The sequence below is a fragment of the Temnothorax americanus genome, unplaced genomic scaffold (assembly GCF_048541705.1).
Source record: "Temnothorax americanus isolate GAGA-0224 unplaced genomic scaffold, ASM4854170v1 Scaffold74, whole genome shotgun sequence".
Classification (NCBI taxonomy): domain Eukaryota; kingdom Metazoa; phylum Arthropoda; class Insecta; order Hymenoptera; family Formicidae; genus Temnothorax; species Temnothorax americanus.
In genome coordinates, this window is record NW_027509797.1 from 534,427 (window position 1) to 557,608 (window position 23,182).

Genomic DNA, 23,182 nt, shown 5'->3' on the forward strand with positions numbered 1-23,182 from the left:
TCTCTTCGAGAAGTCTTCGTCCTCTTCCCCCCCCGCGCCCTCTTCCTTTTCTATTTTATCCCTCTTCCTCTTGAACATCTCCTCTATACTTCCTTTCCTCTTGGAAAGCTCATCTATATTCCCCGTACTTCCGCGTCTCTCTTTCCCCAACCTATCCGCAAAATGCGCCATCTATCCTCTACTCTACGGCCGTACTACTTCCCGGCGTTATCCCGAAGTCCCCAGAATTCCTTAGCCTTTCACTCTCGCGCTCTCTATCCTTCCCCTTCTACGCTCGGCTCTCTAACCTCAACCTTCCCAATTCTCCTTCGCCTCCACGGACTCTCCTCCCTTATCCTCCGCGCTGCCTCCACTCTCCTACCTTCCCTTTCCCTCACCGAGCTCACCTCTCACTCTCCACGCTCTCTCACTCGCTCTATCTCTCACACTCGCACTTCGCTTTTCGCTCGCACAAATCGCCAACTCACACCTAACCAACCGCAAACGGAAGTCCCAATGCTAACTACTAAATAAACACATTAACACATTTTTCTATGACAGTCTATAACTTCCAAGTAACGATTTCATCTGTCGTACCTCGTTACCCGCAGACTTCGGCCACCATATTGGGGTCCGCCATGTTGATTTTTCAAAAGGCCGCAGCTCTACTAAAACTACATATGTGTAGCTATAAAATGAGCCCCGAAAGAATTTTTTAGGTGACTCCAATTTTTGGACAGAGGGGGTGTCTGATTTCACGGAGAATGCCCCATATATATATATATATTGCATAAAAATTTAAATATAAAGATAAAGATAAATATATAAATATAAAAATATAAATCAAAATTTTAATTTAAAAAAAATTAATAGTTAGGTAAAACATAGATACGCATAAATAATTTATTTTACATATATAATAATAGGTTATAGTTTATATTTTATGCATATATTATTATCGAACATATACATATTGTATATATTGTATATTGTATATATTTTGAGTGCGTTGCTTCACTTTTATTTTCACAAATGGTCCCTTATTTTTGCCCACATTACTCCTCACTTTATGTTTCTTATCACTCATTATTATTATAAAATTTCTATTTGATAAAAAGAAAATGTCACAATATTCTTTGATTAATGAAATTGACACTTACATTGACACTTTTGTTATCAACTTCACATTTTATAATTGGCGCCCTGAAAAGAGCAGCGTTGCCATATTGTTCTGACAGTAAAATTTACCGAAAAATGAAAAATTTCTAAATACACATAATATTTTCACTTTTTTCTTATAATTAAACATAATAATCAATTATAACTTGATTTTATATAAGTTTAATGCAATATACAAGAGTTTGCTGAGGCCCTGCTTAAGCGCCTACAAAATACGCTCCTCCGTGAAAGGAATACCTTAAAGCTACTACCATTTGGGTTGGAATAGGAAGACCCTTGAATGGGAACATAAAGATATGTACCACTTGGGTTTTATTTTTTAAAAGTAGTTGCACAACAATTATTTTTCAAAACAATATATGTATATATTCTCTTTGCAATTGGCGCACATTTAAAGGTTTCACATCTTTTTTTTGAAATACATGTCATTTGGGTTGAGTTAGGTAACGCAATTTTGTGATATAATAATTTTGTTTAGGAGAAGTAAAGCTACTACCACTTAGGTTGGATTTTTGGATTTACAACATTGCGCGTGTACACACTTGGCGCCTTTTTTACCTTTTTTAAAAAAGGTAATTTTGTACTGATATAAATATACACCACTTTCTCGCTCCCTCACTCTCTCACTCGCTTACGCTCTCAATGCGTCGCTGCTAGGCTTGATCGCCAGCGCATTTTTACGTCAGAAATTGCAACCTTATACACTGATGAGAGCCGAAAAACAGTAAGTCTTTGAATTTTTGTTCATTCTCAACTTTTAATCTCAATACACAGATGCTTACTTTTAAAAAAGTAATGTTTGCTGAAAAACACAGTAATATCTAAAGAATAAGATCGTAAGCGATACTGTCTGAAAGAAATAATAGAAAAGAAATAATTACTGAGAAGTTCCATTATTCAATCATGTGCGATTTTGTAACCATTACTGTTGTCTCTCGATATTCGTTCTATTGCGCGAGTTCAGAGCAGTTCAGACTGTTCATGAGATATATGAGATTCATAATAGTTATTATAGAATAGATTGTTAGCTCAGCGTTAGCGTATTAGGCTGTAATTCCAGAATCTTAGGTTCGAATCCCGTCTGCCGTCAATGTGTTTTTAAAAATTGTAAAACAGTGCGTAATTTTAATGAATAAAATAGAATATATGCGAAATCACGAATACAAATTAAACTATAAAGATATTAGAAAAAAATAAAAACTATTTAAAATAAAAAAAATCTTTTTTTTTTCGTTATAATATTATAACGGAATCATTACTGGTCTTTATCGTAATGGTTACTGTGAAATCCGTACTGATGGTTACTGGGAGAATGTTTATTGTAGTAGTACGTATATAATGGTTACTGTAAGAAAGATTAAAAGTTGAGAGTGAGCAAAAATAATACAGGAATTATTACTGTTTTTCGGCTCTTAGTGTACCTAGAAGAAAATCATATATAGATATAGTACATACTAAAAATCCGTGCGTTCGCGTAAATATACTCGGTAGTGTCTCACTGCGCGTGTACTTGGCGCGAGACACTAATATACCGTGTCTCTTGATGGTAATTCTTCAGTTTAGCTACAGCAGCACAAAAAACGATGAATTTAGGCTCATTCGACGCGTTTTTGCACGAAACGACCGAATCTGGCAGAAAAAAGTGTCGCTCTGCCCCGCGATGCGAAACATTAAACGTTAAAGTTGACAGAAATCAGGTTAGGATTCCTAGCATACCGACGAGATGCAGCGACTACGACCATGCCCTGCGGCCACATGCGCATGCTCAGTGGTCGCACGCGCATGCAAAGTGCGCCAATTTGAAACTAGTGTGCAAAATAACAAGTAGAATTAAACAAATGAAACGCGCTAAAGTCATATGTGAAGTTGCAGACACGTGCAATAATGTTGGGCTTGTTAGAGTTCTCCCATTTAACATATAGCCAAAGCAAATTAATAGATTTTTTAATTCAGCATGGCGTAATAGCAAATACAATTAAGTGTAGTCAGTGTGGTAATTATATAAATATTAATAAAAATACATTAACATATCGATGTGGAAGACGATATTATGTAAAAGATGTACATAAAAAACGTGTCTGCAAAACGTGCGATTGTTACAAAAGTGCGAAAACCGGTACTTGGTTCCATAAAAGTCATTTAGACATCGCTACTATTTGTAAAATAGTAGCATGTTTTTTTATGCTTCGACATCCGCGTCACGATGACACAATGGATGAGAGTGGCGCAGTGCGGCCGAAGCCCGCATTGTGCGGCCAAAAGTCGAAAAAAAAATTTCTAGCTAGGGTTTTTTCATTATTGGGTTGGCTAAAGGGATCCCCTAAGAAACGAAAATCGTTCATAGTAACTTCCCTTTCCCTAAATCCCCTCCTCAATCTCAGCCGGAATGTGGTTTTCGTCGAGCGCTACACTATCATAGATACAGAGCAAACGGTGGACGCTTTTGTTACAAACGTGCAAAATTTTTTTAATAAAGAAAATTAAGCGGAACAAAATGGAATCAACATCTGAAGATTAGTAAAGTATGCGAAAAAATTTCTGAGAATTAATATTAAGAAAATTTGAATTGTTAGATAAAAAAGTAATAGATAGCCGTAAAATGCTGTTTTAAAATTTATTGGAGGTTATACATAAAAGTATTATGTACTGAATAAAACAAAATTCAGCTGCCTATATCTGCCTATTGAACTTTTATGAATTTTTTTCAAAAATGAAGTAGGATATTCGTTTCAAGAGTTATAATAATAATGAAAGAAATAAAGCATACAAATCAAAAAATGAAGAGAAAAAGAAAGAAAAAAAGGAGCATCGAAAAAGAAAGACAGAAATGTACATGTATAATATAATACAGAAAGCAAAAAGAAGAGATAAAGAGAGAAAGAGAAAGATTTGTTGTTTAATTTTTTTAAGTTACAAATTTTATCTGATGTATTAACATATTTCTCATAACTATCACATAACAGTGCTATTTGTTTTTTAGGTTTTATGTCCCATTGCAACTTATACACGTAGACACTTTGACAAAGGAAACTACTGTAGTCTGGAAAAATCCAAGACCGTCATCACCAAGACTTTGTCGGCCCATTAAAATTGAATGTGCAAAAGAATCAGTGGATTTAACCAAAAAAACAACTGATTATGTAGAACAGCAAATAAAGAATTTAAATCCGTTTGAAACTATTATTAACGGAAAAAAAGTATGTGTTAAATATATTTTGACGTTGACAATGATAGATACTAAAGTATGCAATTCATTATCAGATACAACATCTGCGATGCGTTGTTATCTATGCAATTGTACATCTAAAAGTTTTAACGATATAGATAAAATGTTAAACCAGGAAATTTTTACACATCACTTAAAATTCGGTCTATCGTCTTTACATTGTTGGATTCGGTGCTTTGAATTTTTATTACATTTGTCTTACAAATTGGGAATCCTAAAATGGCAGGCTCGTTCAAAAGAAGAAAAAGAATCGGTCGAAAGAAAGAAAAAAAATATACAAGCAGCTTTTAAAACAGAATTGGGCTTGAATGTTGACAAGCCGAAAGCCGGCAGTGGAACTTCTAACGATGGAAACACGGCTCGATGTTTTTTTTGAAAATTATCAAAAATCTGCACAAATAACTGGAATTGATCAAGATATTATACATCGGTTTTATATTATATTGCAAGCTATTTCATGTGGTCATAATATTAATTTGGACAATTTTCGGCAGTATGCCGTGGAATTAGCTAAGAAAATCGTAAAATCATTTGATTGGTATTACATGCCTACTTTAGTTCATAAACTTTTGATTCATGGTCCAGAAATAATACAACATTCAGTGTTACCTATCGGTCAAATGTCCGAAGATGCGCAGGAGGCCTGCAATAAATTTTTTGGAATCTATCGCCTGCATTTTGCAAGAAAAAATTATCGTAAAAAAACAATGGAGGATGTTTTTAAAAGATTTTTAGTTGCATCTGATCCGTACATTTCCAGTTGCCGAAAGTTGCCCGTTAAACCGCTCAAATCTTTGTCCACAGAAACTATCAATTTATTATCACCTCCATCTGTAAATATTCAAGAAGAATATGAACAAGAAATGATGTCAAGTAGCTCGGCCTCTGAGTCAGGTACAGATGAAGAAACTTACGAATCTTACAATGACAATGAAAACTTTTTCTTGTAATATAATTTTATTACATTACATTTTATTACATTTTATTTTATTACATTAAAGTTCAAAATTCTTAATTTGTACGTCACTATGTTTAATTTTAATAAAAATTTTTGTATCGCCATATTACATTCCGCCATTTTGAATTTTTTTATTTTTGATAAATTCGTAATCACAGACCCTAATAACCACAAAACAATAAGTTTTAGACCAATTGCTATATTTTTTCTATTTTTGACAAGTTTTTTCATATAACACGACGCCATATTGGAACCACCATTTGGAATTTTTTAATTTTGATAACGGATTCGTAATCAGCGACCCCAAAAACCCCCGAATACGAAATTGTAGATCGTTCCCTTAACTTTTCGACTTTTGGCCGCACAATGCGGGCTTCGGCCGCACTGTGTGGCGTCAGCCACGATTACAGATTGGTTCAATTTTTGCCAAGAGGTAATTATATCTTAATTTATGTTAATAATAATTGTACTGTATAGTAAAGAAAAATGTATAATAATTATATATAATGTCGAAAAATAATTTTAATATTATTTTTTTACTTGCAAGTTTGTGTGTTCTGGGCAGATAAGTATAGTACGCAAGAAGGTATAATATACGTATATTTATGGTATTAGCGTATCAAGAGACACGGCAGTGTCTCGCGCCAAGTACACGCGGAGCGAGACCGACCGTGACTCTTTTACGCGACGCGACGGGTTGCGAGTACTCGAGATGTTGAGATCTCGATAACGAGTGAACGGATCAATTTCTAAGTAGGCTTGATCGATAGCTTGGGGTCCAATTAGGGGGGGGGGGTTTCTCTCATAATATTCCGCTACGTGCCCTACGAGCGGAGATATTGCGACGCAAAGTACAAATGTTAAAATTTTTTATTAAGATACTTTTTCTTCTTCTTCTACTTCTAACGCCGACGTTTTATATGATGACGTCATAATCAGAAACGTTACTTTCACTTTTTCGACGCTGGCGGCGCAGGTATCGCCAGTTTCGATATCGCGCGCGTATTTCGAAATTAGGTCTATAGACTTATCGGTCAGGAGGAAGATTTCTATTTAGGTAAATTAGGTATATATATAATATATATATTGAGTCAATTGCTTCATGTTTATCTGGAGAGATTTCGTATCCTTACATTATTATTACTACCGCTGCCGGAAAAGAAGGTTCTCTACGCTTAGCAGAAAGTGCCGCTAAAGAATTTTTAAGTCAATTCTTATGAATCAAGCTTGAATTCGATGTATAGGTATCCCAGGTTGCCGATGACGAGGTCCTGATAGTACGCTTCATAGTTTTCGGTGTCCAGGTGTAATAATACGTAGAATTCGATGTGTACGTGTCCCAGGTTGCCGATGACGAGGTCCACATAGTGCGCTCCGTAGTTTTCGGTGTCCAGGTGTAATCGTACGTTGAATTCAATGTCTAGGTGTCCCAGGTTGCCGATGACGAGGTCTACATAGTGCGCTTCGTAGTTTTCGGTGTCCAGGTGTAATAATACGTTGAATGCGATGTTTAAGTATCCAAGGTTGCCGATGACGATGTCTAGATAGTGAGCTCCGTAGTTTTTGGTGTCTACGTGTATTAATACCTTGAAATTGATGTCTAGGTGTCCCAGGTTGCTAATGACGAGGTCCACATAGTGCGTTTCATAGTTTTTGGTGTCTAGGTGTATTAATAACTTTAAATCTGAATGGGTGCGTTCAGCCGATACTCCGCTAGCCTAGCAATCGTGTGCAGTCGCTCGTTTTTACTCGTTTCCTCTCTTTTTAATCCATTAGGTCAAAAGAGAGGAAACGAGCAAAAACGAGCGACTGCTCACGATTGCTAAGCTAGCGGAGTATCGGTTGAACGCACCCAATGTAGGACACGTAGATATCGAATTTGAGGTATTAATACATGTAGACACCGAAAACTACGAAGCGCACTATGTGGACCTCGTCATTGGCAACTTGGAACACGTGGCCATCGAATTCAAGGTATTAATACACCTGGACACCGAAAACTATAGAGCGCACTATGTGGACCTCGTCATCGGCAACCTGGGACACCTAGACATTGAATTCAAGCTTGATTCATAAGAATCGACTTAAAATTTCCTTAGCGGCAGAATTAAAATTATGTCATGACATAATAAAAATCGCTGAATTAAAATTATGTCTAGACATAATAAAAATTGGATGAATTAAAATTATGTCTGACGTAAAAATAATTATCAAAAATATCGATACCTGAAGATATCGGTACATATACAGTTGCGAACAACATTCAGTGTAAGACACGCAAATAGAAATAAATAAAGAATTTTACAGTTAACGACTTATTAACATTAATCATGCTTTATTGCGATTATGTTTTATGTTGAAATTGAAAAATATATACAAGGTGTACAACTAAAAGGGTTACAGATTATTATTTAAAAAAAACTAAGCAAAATATTAAATTGTTGTTTTCTTTAGAAATAATAGTCCGTAACACTTTTAGCTTCATACCTTGTATTATATACTGTTTATAAGATTATAAGATATATTGTTTATAAGATTAAGATGCGTAACACTACAAAAAGGCGTGATATCCGTACAAAATTACCTTTTTAAAAAAAAAGGTAAAAAAGAGCGCCAAGTACACGCATAGTAGTGTATATGTATTATGTTGTTACCGTGTTATGTTGTTACCTCGAAAAAAACAAAATGGTAGTATTATACCTCCAAATAGCTTTATCCTGTACATACTGTTTATAAAATGCATAATATACTACAAAAAGGCGTGATATCCGCACAAAATTACCTTTTTTAAAAAAAGGTAAAAAAAAGCGCCAAGTACACGTATAGTAGTGTATATGTTGTTACCTAAAAAAAAGAAAGTAGTAAGTATTATACCTCGAAAAAACCTAAGTAACAAGTGGTAGATCTTTATATCTCAAAAAATTTCAAAAAAATCTAAGCAGTAATATCTTTATTTTCGAAAAATTATAACCCAAGTGATACACGTCACAAAATTATATTACCTTATCAAAAAGAAGAGTCGCGATTCAAGTGATCTATTACAATTACAAAAAAGAAATAATATCTCTTTAAATTACAGCGCCAATTACAGAGAGAACATGTATATTGCCTCAAAAAATAATTGTTGCATTACTTTGAAAAATCTTTACATTGTGTCAATTAGAAAAGAGAATGTATAATAACAATTTTATAAGATTAAAACATTTTATTTAAATTTAACAAGGGAATACTTAGATATTTAAATACAAAGTTTACATGTGTATTTTTTAATGGTCACAAAGAATTACAGAGGTAACAGTACAAAATAAAAATATTTTATTAAAATATATAAATTTTTCTTGTAAAAAAACTTGGCGCTGTTAGACCTCGAAATTTTAAATAAATAAATAAACTTATTCTATACTTAATTATTTTATTTAATTTTATTTAAAGATTTTTATTGGCACCGTTGTTGTTTTTCTTAAGAAGGTAGTGCTTCCAAACTTTTAAACGGTAATGTATAAAGATTATGTACGTATAAGTTTATTTGTGTTTTTTTCCTTGATAGCACAGTGTCAGTTGGTGCCGTCAAAATGCCGTCGTGTTGCTGTTAATATACACGAATAATTCGTGTATATTGCTGTTAATATACACGAATAATTCGTGTATATTAACAGCAACACGACGGCATTTTGACGGCACCAACTGACACTGTGCTATCAGGGTTAGGGTGTATGTATAAATATTAATTAAACAAAAATTTATTAGAATGATGCTTGGGAAAACATACGCAAAACATTAACGACAATTTTAATGCTCTTATTTGACTTAAGCTTGTAGAGTATTGTGGAACTATCAAGATCGCTACTTACAAGATTGTAATTTTTTATGAATAACATAATGCTTAGGTATAATTATTCGATCAAAAATTAAGAATTTTGTTTTTAACAATTTTAACAATACATTTGACAAAGATTCTCTGATGCGTAGTGGCGATACTCGAACACATTTAAGTAAGAAGAATGACTCGTCATCAAAAGATTACAAGATTAAAATAAGTTCTTTAAATAAGTGAAAGAATTACCTATACAGTACCTACTGCATGATCCAGGAATAACTAAATACATAAAAGTTTATAAAAGAAATACATACACACACACACACATACACACACGCACGCACGCACACGCACACACATATATAGAGAGGGGAAGAAGGGAGAGAGAAGGAGGGGAGAGAGAGAGAAGGGGGGGAGAGAGAGAGAGAGAGAGAGAGAGAGAGAGAGAGAGAGAGAGAGACAGACAGAGAAAGAGAAAGGAGAGTACATATTACTGTATACATAAAAAATATATTCGTATATTTTTGGTTTGATATAGGTTGACGATTTCGAAAAATATACACGCCGTGTAAACATCTGTGAGGTTTTACGGAAGTAGAGAATTGAAGTTAAGCAACGAGGAAACAAAAATTTATATTGAATTATATTGATTTATATTGAAATGAAGAAGGTGGCAGGCAGCAGGTGTTAAATTCAATCGCATGCAGAAAACGCGCAGAGTGTGATATTGCAGTATGATCCATATACACGCGACAATGTGAAAAACTTTCCTTTTATTTGATTTCAGTGCATGTTAAAATTAGAGTAAAAGTTGACACGCATACGTGCCTGCGAGCGATGTTTGCAGTTTGAGAGGTGGATTTTTATACTATATCTATCTCGTATTATCGTCTTACTTTATTTATATCACATTATCTAGTATAAAAGTCTGAATAACGAATCTAATCTTCGGATTACTATCATGAGAATTTAACTATTGTCGGAATATAAGATGTCGCTATTGACGACCTATATCGATCCTGATTGATGTTTAGCTTTTTAGATACCTCTCGCTAATCACTTTCGCTTCCGACATCAATACGAGATAATGCCCGCAACCGAGTCAAATAAATCCGCCTATCAAATTAAAGTACGGGACGGTTTAATTTACCTGCCTCCCAAGAGTCCGCGGCTCAATTATAAGAAGTCAGAGCTCTCCTCGTTTGCGTCGCTTGTGGAACTGCTCAAAATTTACACGCAAAACACGCAACACTAACTGTATTATTAACGTCGCACTTGACTATCACCATAATTGAAAAGGTTTTTTCTTTAAAGTGGCGAGAATATCAAATCGCGGTAACAATCGAACTTTCTCGGAAGCTAAATAGTACCAACAAGTCTCGATATATCGATATTTTTGCAAGACGATTTGATGATAACAATCTTCTTTAAGACCTCGCCCACGTTTTTGCCAAATATTCTATATATTTCGAGTTTCACTCGAAATGGCCGAAAAGCTGATTTCTACGGCACGTTCCCGACATTATGTATTTTCTAAATGAGATCACGTGGTAAACTATTTTTTCGAATTTCTTCCATCAAGCGGGATCACTGTGCTACACATTTCCTACGCTTTTATTTATACTTCTATATAACCACGGACTTCCATACTCTACAGCGTTCTGATATGATGTGGACATCTCTAATATAACTAGCAATTAATACACTGGACTGCGATGAGCCATTGTCACAAGTTATGATATATACTCTATCTTTTACGAGGTTTATTTTGCTATACTATTTTTCCATGCTGTATGATACTTTACTTACGGCAAGGCAATATATAATAGCTAACTTTTAACTGACTTCAAAAGGAAATTCTCAATTTGGCGGGTATGTATGTGGATATGTCCACGATTTTCTCTAAAACTACTGGACGGATTTGGATGCGGTTTTCACTGTCTTATAGTAGAGCAATCCTTCAGGAAGGTTTTAGTACTTATATAAAAAATCGCGTTAGAACATCAGGGTACGCAGTAAGGAAATATGTAATAGTAATTACAAGCAAATAATGAATTATTATTTTTGATTTATATTAATTAAAAAACGCACTAAAAACGTACTAAAAAAATTTAAAATAAAAAAATTTTTTTAAAAATAGGGCCAACTTTAAAAAAGCTCTAAAAAGAATTTTAAAAAAATTTTTGTAAATTATAAAATTAAAAAGTTCTAAAAAATTGAATTTTTTAAAGTCGGCACCAAATTAATAATTTCTAAATTAATTTGGCATTAACTTCAAAAATTGAAAAAAATTCTTAAAAGTATTATTAATTTGGCGCCGATTTCAAAAAATTTAAAGGAATTCTTAAAAGTATTATTTTATTTTTTTTAGAGTTTTTTAATTTTTTAATTTTTTTAATTTTGTTTATTGTAGTTATATTATTCTAGAAAAAGAAAAAAAAACAGCATTTTATAAATATGATAACAGATAAGCAACGACTATTTTTTAATTTGTATGTTTTCACGCATGTATCTTTAGAGAATTTCCAAATGCCTTTTGAAGTTTACGCTTGGAAGATTTACAAGGTGTGATAAAAAAATACGTTGAATGCTATTGCAGAGAACCATCCAACAGAAAGCTAAATAAAGAACTTCATTATCAGGAGCGAACCGTGTTGAATCTTCGTAACATTATGTGACAAGTTTTAATTAGTTCGATGCAGTCGGTCAGTTTTGAACTACGGTATTATAAAAGCAAGTTTCTTAAGTATGTTGTAAATCATGAATCACATAAATTTTGTTTTAAATTTCAAAAAAGTTCTAAAGAAACACATGAAATGTTAAAGTTTGTTTATGGTGATGATTCTTAAGACAATTTTAAACGATTTCATCCATCATCATGACAATGTTTCGTGTCACACATCGTTCTATCCTTACAGCAATTTTTATCAGATCAAAATATTACAGTGCAGATTTGGGTTTGCGCGACTTCTGACTCTTTTTCAAAGTTAAATTGACCAATTAAGAAGTAAACATTTTGAATAAATTCCAGTGAGGCAGCCACGACAATGCAACTGAAGAAACTCACAAATGAGGACTTTTAGTACTTGCTAAGAAAATAGCAAAAACGATGGAATAAGCGTGTTAAAAGTGAGAGGAAGTAAAAGACTAATTGTAATTTGTATTTTTCTGTAATAATTTTTTTATTTAAATGTTTACCGCATTTTTTACCACATGTCATACATAAAATATGATTTTGATTAGATTTGATTTCATCATATAAGTACTACATATCTATTATTATAAGTACTTGACGTCTGTTTGTCTGTCTGACCGCGAATTACTCATTCGTTAATAGACCAAATTTCAAAGTATTGTATATGAAGTAGGGGTAGAGTTTTCCGGAGAGTGCTATAAAGTATATAATTTTTTGTTACCGATCTTTTTTAAACCGGTATAGTAAGTAAATAAATTAGAATTGTTTTTAAAATAATATCTTCAATAATCTTATCAATAAATTATATCATAATTTAAAATAAATGGCAAAAATGTTTTATTGTTCACCAAATCAGAAACTTTCATTTCGCCAGTAAATGATTAACTATAAGAATTTTTTATTCGACACTTAACTCTGGCTATCTATATTAATTATAATCTTTACAGTAATTTTTAAAGAGAGAAAATACTTATATGTATACATATATTAGCATCAAAGTTACATCAATTGAGAATGACCAAAATCAGTGATCGAAATGTCATAACGATTATACTGAATGAAGATAGCCGATTGAATAAAAAATCTTTATTGTTATCGTTTAATTACTATGTTCAAAAATTCTGATAAAAATTATATTTTTGTAGAACAATACAAAAATTTTTTTATATATCTATTTTATTATTTTATATATGTATGTTTTTGCTTTTTTATTCTTTCCCTTAATTACATTGCTATGAAATATATGAAAAAATCTTGTTATGCAAATTAAACTATAATACCAAAAATTGTCAGTACCAGCGTACTGAGATACTGTAACTGAAATACTGGAAACATTTCATGATATGTTTAATGTACCAACAATATATCGGTGCATAATCATCTGTTATCCGGAAAGCTTACACCATATTTCCATTGCGTACGCGATTGGTATTGTAATCACTAACTTGTTGCACATGTATCATCTTTTAATAATGCGTCTCGCCGCGTTAAAACAAGATTAATACTCGACTATTATAGCGTCTCGATATTCACATGCGAGATGAGACAGACAATTAAATTCTCTACTAATTGCAAGAGAACTACCGCAACTGTCCGGCTCCAATTTGAATTTCCTTTAAGTATATGTTGTTCACAAAAATCCAAAAGACACGCATTTTTTTATAGGCGCTCTAATTCATCTTTAGGGGGTGAAACACCCCGTCGAAGAAATCGGTTTTTCTTTTTCGGGCCGAATATCTCCAAAACTATAAGAGATAGAAAAATTTTCCAAAATGAAAATTAAATGGCTTTAAAAGTACTTTGAAATAATAACAAAATGATTATTTTATTTCTTTTATTTTTAAATATACTCCCGCCACCAATACATTTTTTTCAAAATTTTAAAAATTCTTTATTACTAAATAAAAGATTGGATAACTTGTTAGATCCGCCAGTGCGTAGTTAAAAATAAGTGCAAAATTAAGCGACCCAACTGGCCAGTATCAATTTATTTATTGACTCACTACGTTTCGACCTTAATTAGGTCCTTTTCAAGTGAGAAATACATAGATTACGCAACAATATCATGCGTCGCCAAATGCTGCGTCCGAGCCACATTGTGCGAACGCCACGCTAGAACGAATATGTACATATAAATATGTCGATATAAAGATGGAAGCCATATCAGTGGTAAATCGTAAAAACTTACATGTAATGTGCGTCAAAAAAATAAAATAAAAGCATCCGAGAGTCGCAATGTAAGTTTTAGAAAAATAAGGCAGCTCATTTTCTCCACTAGCTCCGTACCGTGCCATATTCAAAGTCACAATGACATATAATACACAATAACTAAATACATAAGATGTGTTCCAAAAATAACCAAATCATAAACTAAATAACGTGTTCCGAAATACTACATACACAGACCGAACTCAATTACATGTTATACAGCCTCAATAATTCGATCATATATCGCAGGCAAATTCTCCGTATCCTTCTGAAGGTTGACAGTGTGCTTACTCTTTTTTATGAAAAACATCTCAGAAATCTCTCTTTTTCTGAAATGCTTCTCCTTATATAGAATTTTCGGGTTCTGCCAATCAAAATCGTGGTTTTGAGAGAGACGATGTTTAGTAACGACCGAATGATTATCAAAATGTTTCTTGACATCGCTCCGATGTTCCTTTATGCGTGTCTCTAAATGTCGCTTTGTTTGTCCGATGTAGAACGAATCACAATTCACACAATCTATCTCGTAAACAAGTTCGGTCTGTTTGTAAGGTTGTAATCTGTCTTTCCCTTTCCTAATTATACAATCCAGCTTTTTCGGAATCGTCAAGAGAGTCTTAAACTTGACCCCCCTCATTGTGCGTTCAACATTAGCGCTAAGGCCTTCGACATACGGTATCGTTATCGAGCTGACAGGATCTCGACGCACCTGTCTGTCTGTACTCGCACCGCCCGGATTATTAAATTTTTTTAAAAGTTCAACTCGTCGGACATTGGTATACTTATTAACGACATCAATCGGGAAACAGTTATTTAAGAGTATATTTCTAACTATTGAAATATTATTTGAATGAAACCGTGCATTGGAGAGTAGAGTAGCTCTATCCACTAAATTGCGTATATAATGTTGACTTTATACTTGAAAGGGTGATTCGAGAAATAATTAATGTAGCGTCCCGAGAATGTCGGTTTTCTGTACCAATTTGTTATTAATGCATTATTCTCTCGAATCACAGTGGTGTCAAGAAAGTTTAATGCACCATCTGTTTCCATTTCATAAGTGAACTTTAATCTTGTGTGATAGTTATTAAATGTCGTGAGAAGCTCATCAATTTTTGACTTGGGAACTACCGCAAAAATATCATCGACGTATCTACAATAGAATGATACAACAAAACTCAGCGACTGCAGACAGTGCGTCTCAAGATCATCCATAACAAGGTCAGCGAGGATTGGGGAAAGGGGGGATCCCATCGGAGTTGAACTTTTAAAAAAATTTAATAATCCGTGCGGTGCGAGTACAGACAGACAGGTGCGTCGACATCCTGTCAGCTCGATAACGATACCGTATGTCGAAGGCCTTAGCGCAATGTTGAACGCACAATGAGGGGGGTAAAGTTTAAGGAGCTTGACGATTCCGAAAAAGCTGGATTGTATAATTAGGAAAGGGAAAGACAGATTACAACCTTACAAACAGACCGAACTTGTTTACGAGATAGATTGTGTGAATTGTGATTCGTGCTACATCGGACAAACAAAGCGACATTTAGAGACACGCATAAAGGAACATCGGAGCGATGTCAAGAAACATTTTGATAATCATTCGGTCGTTACTAAACATCGTCTCTCTCAAAACCACGATTTTGATTGGCAGAACCCGAAAATTCTATATAAGGAGAAGCATTTCAGAAAAAGAGAGATTTCTGAGATGTTTTTCATAAAAAAGAGTAAGCATACTGTCAACCTTCAGAAGGATACGGAGAATTTGCCTGCGATATATGATCGAATTATTGAGGCTGTATAACATGTAATTGAGTTTGGTCTGTGTATGTAGTATTTCGGAACACGTTAATTAGTTTATGATTTGGTTATTTTCGGAACACATCTTATGTATTTAGTTATTGTGTATTATATGTCATTGTGACTTTGAATATGGCACGGTACGGAGCTAGTGGAGAAAATGAGCTGCCTTATTTTTCTAAAACTTACATTGCGACTCTCGGATGCTTTTATTTTATTTTTTTGACGCACATTACATGTAAGTTTTTACGATTTACCACTGATATGGCTTCCATCTTTATATCGACATATTTATATGTACATATTCGTTCTAGCGTGGCGTTCGCACAATGTGGCTTGGACGCAGCATTTGGCGACGCATGATATTGTTGCGTAAGCTATGTATTTCTCACTTGAAAAGGACCTAATTAAGGTCGAAACGTAGTGAGTCAATAAATAAATTGATACTGGCTAGTTGGGTCGCTTAATTTCGCACTTATTATTAAATAAAAGGTTATTTTTTTTACGAATTCAACACGGAGAAAATTGTTACGGTTGTTACAACAATGTTCTCTATGATTAAAAGAGAAATGTATGTAAATTCAAGTTAAATTGATATTACATTCAATGTAGCTGTTAAGATATGCCCATTTATACAGTTGTCATAACCGTAGTTCTTACGATACGTAACATTCGATTATAATACCCTCGTATATGGTTGCCTCAACCAAAGGATTATTGCTATCCTTCTTATGTGGTCTGCAGCACAACTATTATGGTTGAGAGATCCATAAGATATAGCTGCACGGTACAGCACTGAATCCCTGCATGATTGAGAGTTTAGTTCCATTGCGCGCGCAAAATAATTTCTGCATCGAATAAAGTGGATTTGATAAGGATGTTTTAACTTTAAGGCTTATCTATATAAGACGCAGAACGCGAGTTGCAAGCACACACACAGTCTACATGTCAATCTAACTTCTTTGTGTATAGAGGTTAGATTGACACGTAGACTGTGCGTGTGTCTTGCGACTCGCGTTCTGCGTCTTATGTAGATAGGTCTTTATAAATATACTTTTTTCATAAATATATTTACGAACACAAAATTTCGTAATGAGCCGACACCGGTTTCTGACATTCACCCGACATTATAAGAAATATTATATCCGATTATATTATATATCCAATTCAAAATTTTATTACTCTTTTTAAACTGAATTTGTTTCTTAAGATGATTTTTGAAAAATTATATATTTGCGCTGGTTGACACATGTAGACTATATATAACACTAACATTAAATTAAGAAGTGGTCTACCACGTAAGGCAGTTGGCTCACAATCCAGAGGTCCCGAGTTCGAATCCCACCAAGGTAAGTGTGTTTTTATATGTGTTTTTAAATACGAGAAAATATTTATAATTATAGACTGCATCTTAAGAAACAAATTTAGTTAAAAAATAGTAATAAAATTTCGAAATAAATAATTTTTTTTGTCGGGTGAATATTTGTTTATTATGGTTGTAACATCCATATATTATGGTTGCAACATCCATATAGTAGCTACCCTCACTAAGGTTAGGGCAACCATATGGAAACCATATGGAAACCATAGGTCACTTCCAGAGTACTATGGTTCCCATAACCCTTTTGTATGGATGGGCGAAAATTAACAGCATTATTCTGTTGTAGCAACCGTAACTTTTTCTCCGTGAACCATATATGATAAAGAAATGTTACAATAAACCATTTTCAAGAATTAATTATAAACGCCTCCGTATATACGCTATCCATGCTCATCCGTACTATGTGCATAAGTAATTATTGTCGAAACAATAAGATATATAAAAAATGTTGTAAGTAAAATTTTTATAATTTTCTATATGCTTTATAATTGTATACAGTGCCTACCGAAAGTTCGGGGCCACCTAAATAATTTGTGAACGGTTTGAAATATAGAATTGAAATTTATACTGATACAATGGGATCACAAAGTCTATTATTTAACCACAAAAACACCCACCTTCACATTCCTGGGGGATGGGGGAGCCAAAAAATTTTAAATGGCATGTGGGGTTGAGTGAAGGCTCGTTCGAAAGGGATTTCCGAGACGAAAACAATGCGATGTCGCCGAGGTCTGTACGATTTTTTTTCGCAGAGTTATGATTATTTGAGCAGTCAGCAGAGATAAGGACCCCACGGTTCGTCACTTCCGCGGTAGTTAAGGAGGTTCGATCATTACTTGTGAGTCAAAAATGCGATTGAAATAAATGTCATTACAGCGATTCCGAATTATATGCAATATTAGTATAATAAATTGTAGATGCTACTTACGCGCTATATTCTTCGTCAATTATTAGCAGTGTATAGAATATTAACAAACATATACTGGGGTATGAGAGCGTCAACGACTCGGGAATCGCTTATTCTACGCTGGGACCTGAACTTTGTGACAATAAAGCCTTCAATCCACACGGTAAAATCCGATTTTTAAAGTCTTTACACAATCCTTGATGTTTCATCTATCAAATGCTAGTTTTTCAAAGTCCTAGAAAAACTAAGTGTGTACTAAACCACTGATAATTTATCTCGGTGCGACTTTCTCCATAAGGGTATAGGCTAAAAGTGGTCAACTTCTGAATAATATTACAAAAAAACTATACGGTCAATATTTCTCAAATTTTGCGATATTATTTATGTAAAGTGTTTATGTAAATTATATAAAAAAAATTAAGGTTCTAAGTTAACTTTCGAGTATAGAAAACTTATTGTCACAAAGTGACCGGTTCTAACCTATAATAATGTTGGCCAAAATAAGCAATTCCCGAGTCGTTGACGCTCTCATACCCCAGTATATGTTTGTTATTCTATACACTAATAATTGACGAAGAATATAGCACGTAAGTAGTATCCACAATTCATTATACTAATATTGCATATAATTCGGAATCGCTATAATGACATTTATTCCAATCGCATTTTTTACTCACAAGTAATGATCGAACCTCCTTAACTACCGCGGAAGTGACGAACCGTGGGGTCCTTATCTCTGCTGACTGCTCAAATAATCATAACTCTGCGAAAAAAAATCGTACAGACCTCGGCGACATCGCGTTGTTTTCGTTTTCGTTTTCGTTTTCGTCTCGGAAATTCCTTTCGAACGAGCCTTCACTCAACCCCACATGCCATTTAAGATTTTTTGGCTCCCCCATCCCCCAGGAATGTGGAGGTGGGTGTTTTTGTGGTTAAATAATAGACTTTGTGTTCCCATTGTATTCCTATATAAATTTTAATCCTATATTTCAAACCGTTCACAAATTATTTAAGTGGCCCCGAACTTTCGGTAGGCACTGTATACAATTATAAAGCATATAGAAAATTATAAAAATTTACTTACAACATTTTTTATATATCTTATTGTTTCGACAATAATTACTTACGCACATAGTACGGATGAGCATGGATAGCGTATATATGGAGGCGTTTGTAATTAATTCTTGAAAATGGTTTATTGCAACATAACTTTATCATATATGGTTGAATTCGTAAAAAAATAACCTTTTATTTGGTAATAAAGAATTTTTAAAATTTTGAAAAAATGTATTAGTGGCGGGGGTATATTTAAAAATAAAAGAAATAAAAAAATTATTTTGTCATTATTACAAAGTACTTTTAAAGCCATTTAATTCCTATTTTGGAAAATTTTTCTATCTCTTATAGTTTTGGAGATATTTGGCCCAAAAGAGAAAAACCGATTTTTTCGACGGGGTATTTCACCCCCTAAAAATGAATTAGAGCGCCTATAAGAAAATACGTGTCTTTTGGATTTTTGTGTTTAACAACATACTTAAAGGAAATTCAAATCGGAGCCGGACAGTTGTGGTAGTTCCCTTAGTTGAAATAAAACACTCGCGCAATAGAAATTTACATCGCACTTAATTATTATTTCTTCACTTTGTCTTTACCCTTTACCAAGAAAAAACTTAATTTTTTTAACAAAACTAATATTTTTAACAATTGCGAGAAATACTTCTGTTGAGAGTTGTTGGTTTATCGAAAAAAATTACATGACGCAAAACTGCGACGATATCAAAGTCTTGTTTCAGCCGGGAGATGTGACCCGGATCTTCAGTATGTAATTAGATTTAAAAGCCTGCGCCAGGAGTAAAAGCGCTAAGCTTCGGTTAAAAAAACCCTTAGAGAAGATAACAAGCGACACCTTTTTATAATATGTTCCGTAAAAAGATATACAATTTTATGGAAAAGAAAAGGATATAGTTATACACTCGTGCAATGTTGTTCATTGAGTAAATATATATTTATATTGTAACGATGCACTCCCACACATGCATCGTTCCCGGCGAGGAGCTGCCGGATGCCGCCTGACGATCTCCGTCGGGCGAGGAAAGGGCGCGGTGCGCCCACCTTATTTTTTGAACGAAGGAGCCGCGATCGTGTGCGCGGCGCTCCGCCGCACCGACATCGTCCCGGGTCTCCGACAGACACCGAGGGGAGCCGAGCGCCGCCGAGCGCGAGCGCGCTTGCCGCCGCGCCGATCCCGCTCCGCTCCGCCGGCGGCGCGGCTCACGCGGGAATCGGCCTCCCCTCCCTAGCGTACCACCCGGGCGAGTATAAAATACCGGCGCCGCGACAGATCGACACTCGCAATCCGAGCTTAGCTACCTGTGCTCCGCTACCCTCGGAGACGAGTACCTTTCCGCTTCCTAGGCCAGCTCACGAAACGGGGTACAGCGTTCTGTGCCTCGCTCGAGAGTTCTCGAGCGCTGACCGCCTTCCTACCCGGGACACCCCGTCTGCCACGGTAACCAGGGGTCGAGCGTGCTCGGCCTCTCGACAAGAGTTCTTGCCGCCGGAACAGTCGGACCTCCTCGTCAACCGATCGACCAGCCTAGCCCCTGGCCGTTCGTTTCCATTACCTCCGCGCCGCATAATTAACACCGGATCATATCGCGAGAAAAGAAACCGCGCCGGATAACACACACGCGCCCGCGCCGCGATTCTCGCGCCGCGGGCCGACCAGCCATTGGCCGGCCTCAAGGCCCGTTCGCACGCGTACCGCATCGCGCCGGTGCGGATCACCTGATTCGCGTTTGCCGCATAAACCGAATGCGTTCCCGACATTTGTAATTATCGCGACCGTCTTATAGAATACAATCCGCCCGCGTCCGCCGCATAAACCGAATGCGCTCCCGAAATTTGTAATTATCGCGACCGTCTTATAGAATATAATCCGCCCGCGTCCGCCGCATACACCGAATGCGTTGTAATTCTCGCGGCCGTCTCATAGCATATAATCCGCCCGCGTCCGCCGCATAAATCAGATGCGTTCCCGACATTTGTAATTATCGCGACCGTCTTATAGGATATAATCCGCCCGCGTCCGCCGCATAAACCGAATGCGCTCCCGACATTTGTAACTATCGCGACCGTCTTATAGAATATAATCCGCTCGCGTCCGCCGCATACACCGAATGCGTTGTACTTATCGCGGCTGTCTTATAGCATATAATCCGCCCGCGTCCGCCGCATAAACCGAATGCGTTTCCGTACTCTGTAATTGAACCACTGTAATAAACCACGTTTCGTATCAAAACTGCCTTCTGTCTCTGGGCCTACCATCGAACTCCTGGTCCGGCGAGCTAGTCCGCGTTCGATAAAAACAGCCAAAAGGCAGGCCGTTACATGGCGCCCGAACAGGGACCGTTTTGATCGTTCCGAGAGACAGAAGACCAGGATACGCAATGGCCAAAGCGTGGATATATAAACTACCGAAAAACGAGCTAATCGAAGAACTCACGCGACGCGAACTCGACGCCGACGGCACGATGGACGAGCTACGGCAACGCCTGAGTGCCCATGCGACCGACCATCCCGAGATGACGCGAACCGACGCCGCGGGGGGCAACGAGACGAAAACGGTGCCTCCGATCGTCATACAGCCGCCGGGATCGCTCCTCGCGCCGACAACGACCGGCCCGCCGTCGGCTCCGGCAACCCCGTACGAAGTTTTTTTTCCGGCGGCAAGCGATCGCCCGGCCGGATTCCCCGGTCAAGTCGTGGATCAAATAAGAAAATGGGGGTGCCATTTTGATGGCAAAGATCCCGTCGCGTTTCTCGAGCGGCTAGAGGAACTTAAAGACGCGTACCAGATTTCCGGCGCGCAAATACTGGCGGGGCTTCCGGAGTTACTTAAGGGCGACGCGCTTCTTTGGTACCGAAATAACCGGCACACAAGGCAGGGCTGGGAGGACTTCCACGCCGATTTCCGCGAGCATTACCTCCCGCGACGATACCGCGCTCAACTCATTCGCGAGATACAGACGCGAATGCAGCGACCAGACGAACCGTACCGCAAATTTGCCACCGAAATGCTCACCATGATGCGCCGAGCGACCGGGTTCACAGAGGAAGACCGGCTCGACGCGCTCTACGATAATATGCATCCGCGGTACCAGCTCTACATCCGACGCGATTCCGTCACCCGGACGCGCGAGATCCTGCGCCAGGCGGAAGAGTTCGAGCGCATCGAAGAGCGGACTCGCGCGCGACAGCCTGCCGCCCCGCAACCCGCGCTCGCCGCTACCGCATACGACCGACACGAGTGTTGCTGGCGCTGTAAACAGCGCGGGCACACCCGTTTTGATTGCCGCCGGCCACCCAAACGGTTTTGCTCACAATGTGGGCGGGACGGCGTGTTTACGCGTGATTGTCACCCGCCGGCGGGAAATGCCACGCGGGCCGGGGAAGAGGCGGCCGCCCCCCGGTCCTCCGCATAACGTACAAACCGCGTCCGCACCTGAGCGTCCGCGTAGCGGACCAAACGTTCGACGCTCTCTTAGACACCGGGTCCGAAGCCTCCTTCGTGAACGCGAGCACCGCGGAAACGTTGGCGGCAAACTTCACAATCACGACAATTACCGGGCGGGTATATCTCGCCGATGGGACGCGCGCGGACATCCCGGGTTTAATTACGTTTCCCGTGACCGTACAAGGACGCATGTTTTGGCACCGGTTCCAAATCATGCCCAAGCTGGACTGCGACATGTTGATAGGCGTAGACCTGTGGGGCAAAATGGATTTCGCCATCCCGCCCCCGCCGCCGCCCAGCGCCGACACGATAGCAGCCACCGTCGGGGGCATTCACGAGGAGGACGCGGCGACCGAGGAGAACCGCCTCCGCCGTTTTCTGGCAGACGAACTCGCGCAGTTCGAAGGGGTGCAGGGCCCCACGGACCGCGGGGAACACATAATCCGCGTAAAAACCGACCGCCCGGTTAAGCAGAGGTATCGACCGCGGAACCCTGCGATGCAGGCGATCATAGAC

The 23,182-nt window shown here is 37.2% G+C and overlaps 1 pseudogene; it reads left to right on the plus strand.

Moving 5' to 3' along the window:
- The first annotated feature begins 3,759 nt into the window (after positions 1-3,759).
- Positions 3,760-5,478, plus strand: LOC143906633 (uncharacterized; annotated as a pseudogene).
- Positions 5,479-23,182: the final 17,704 nt, after the last annotated feature.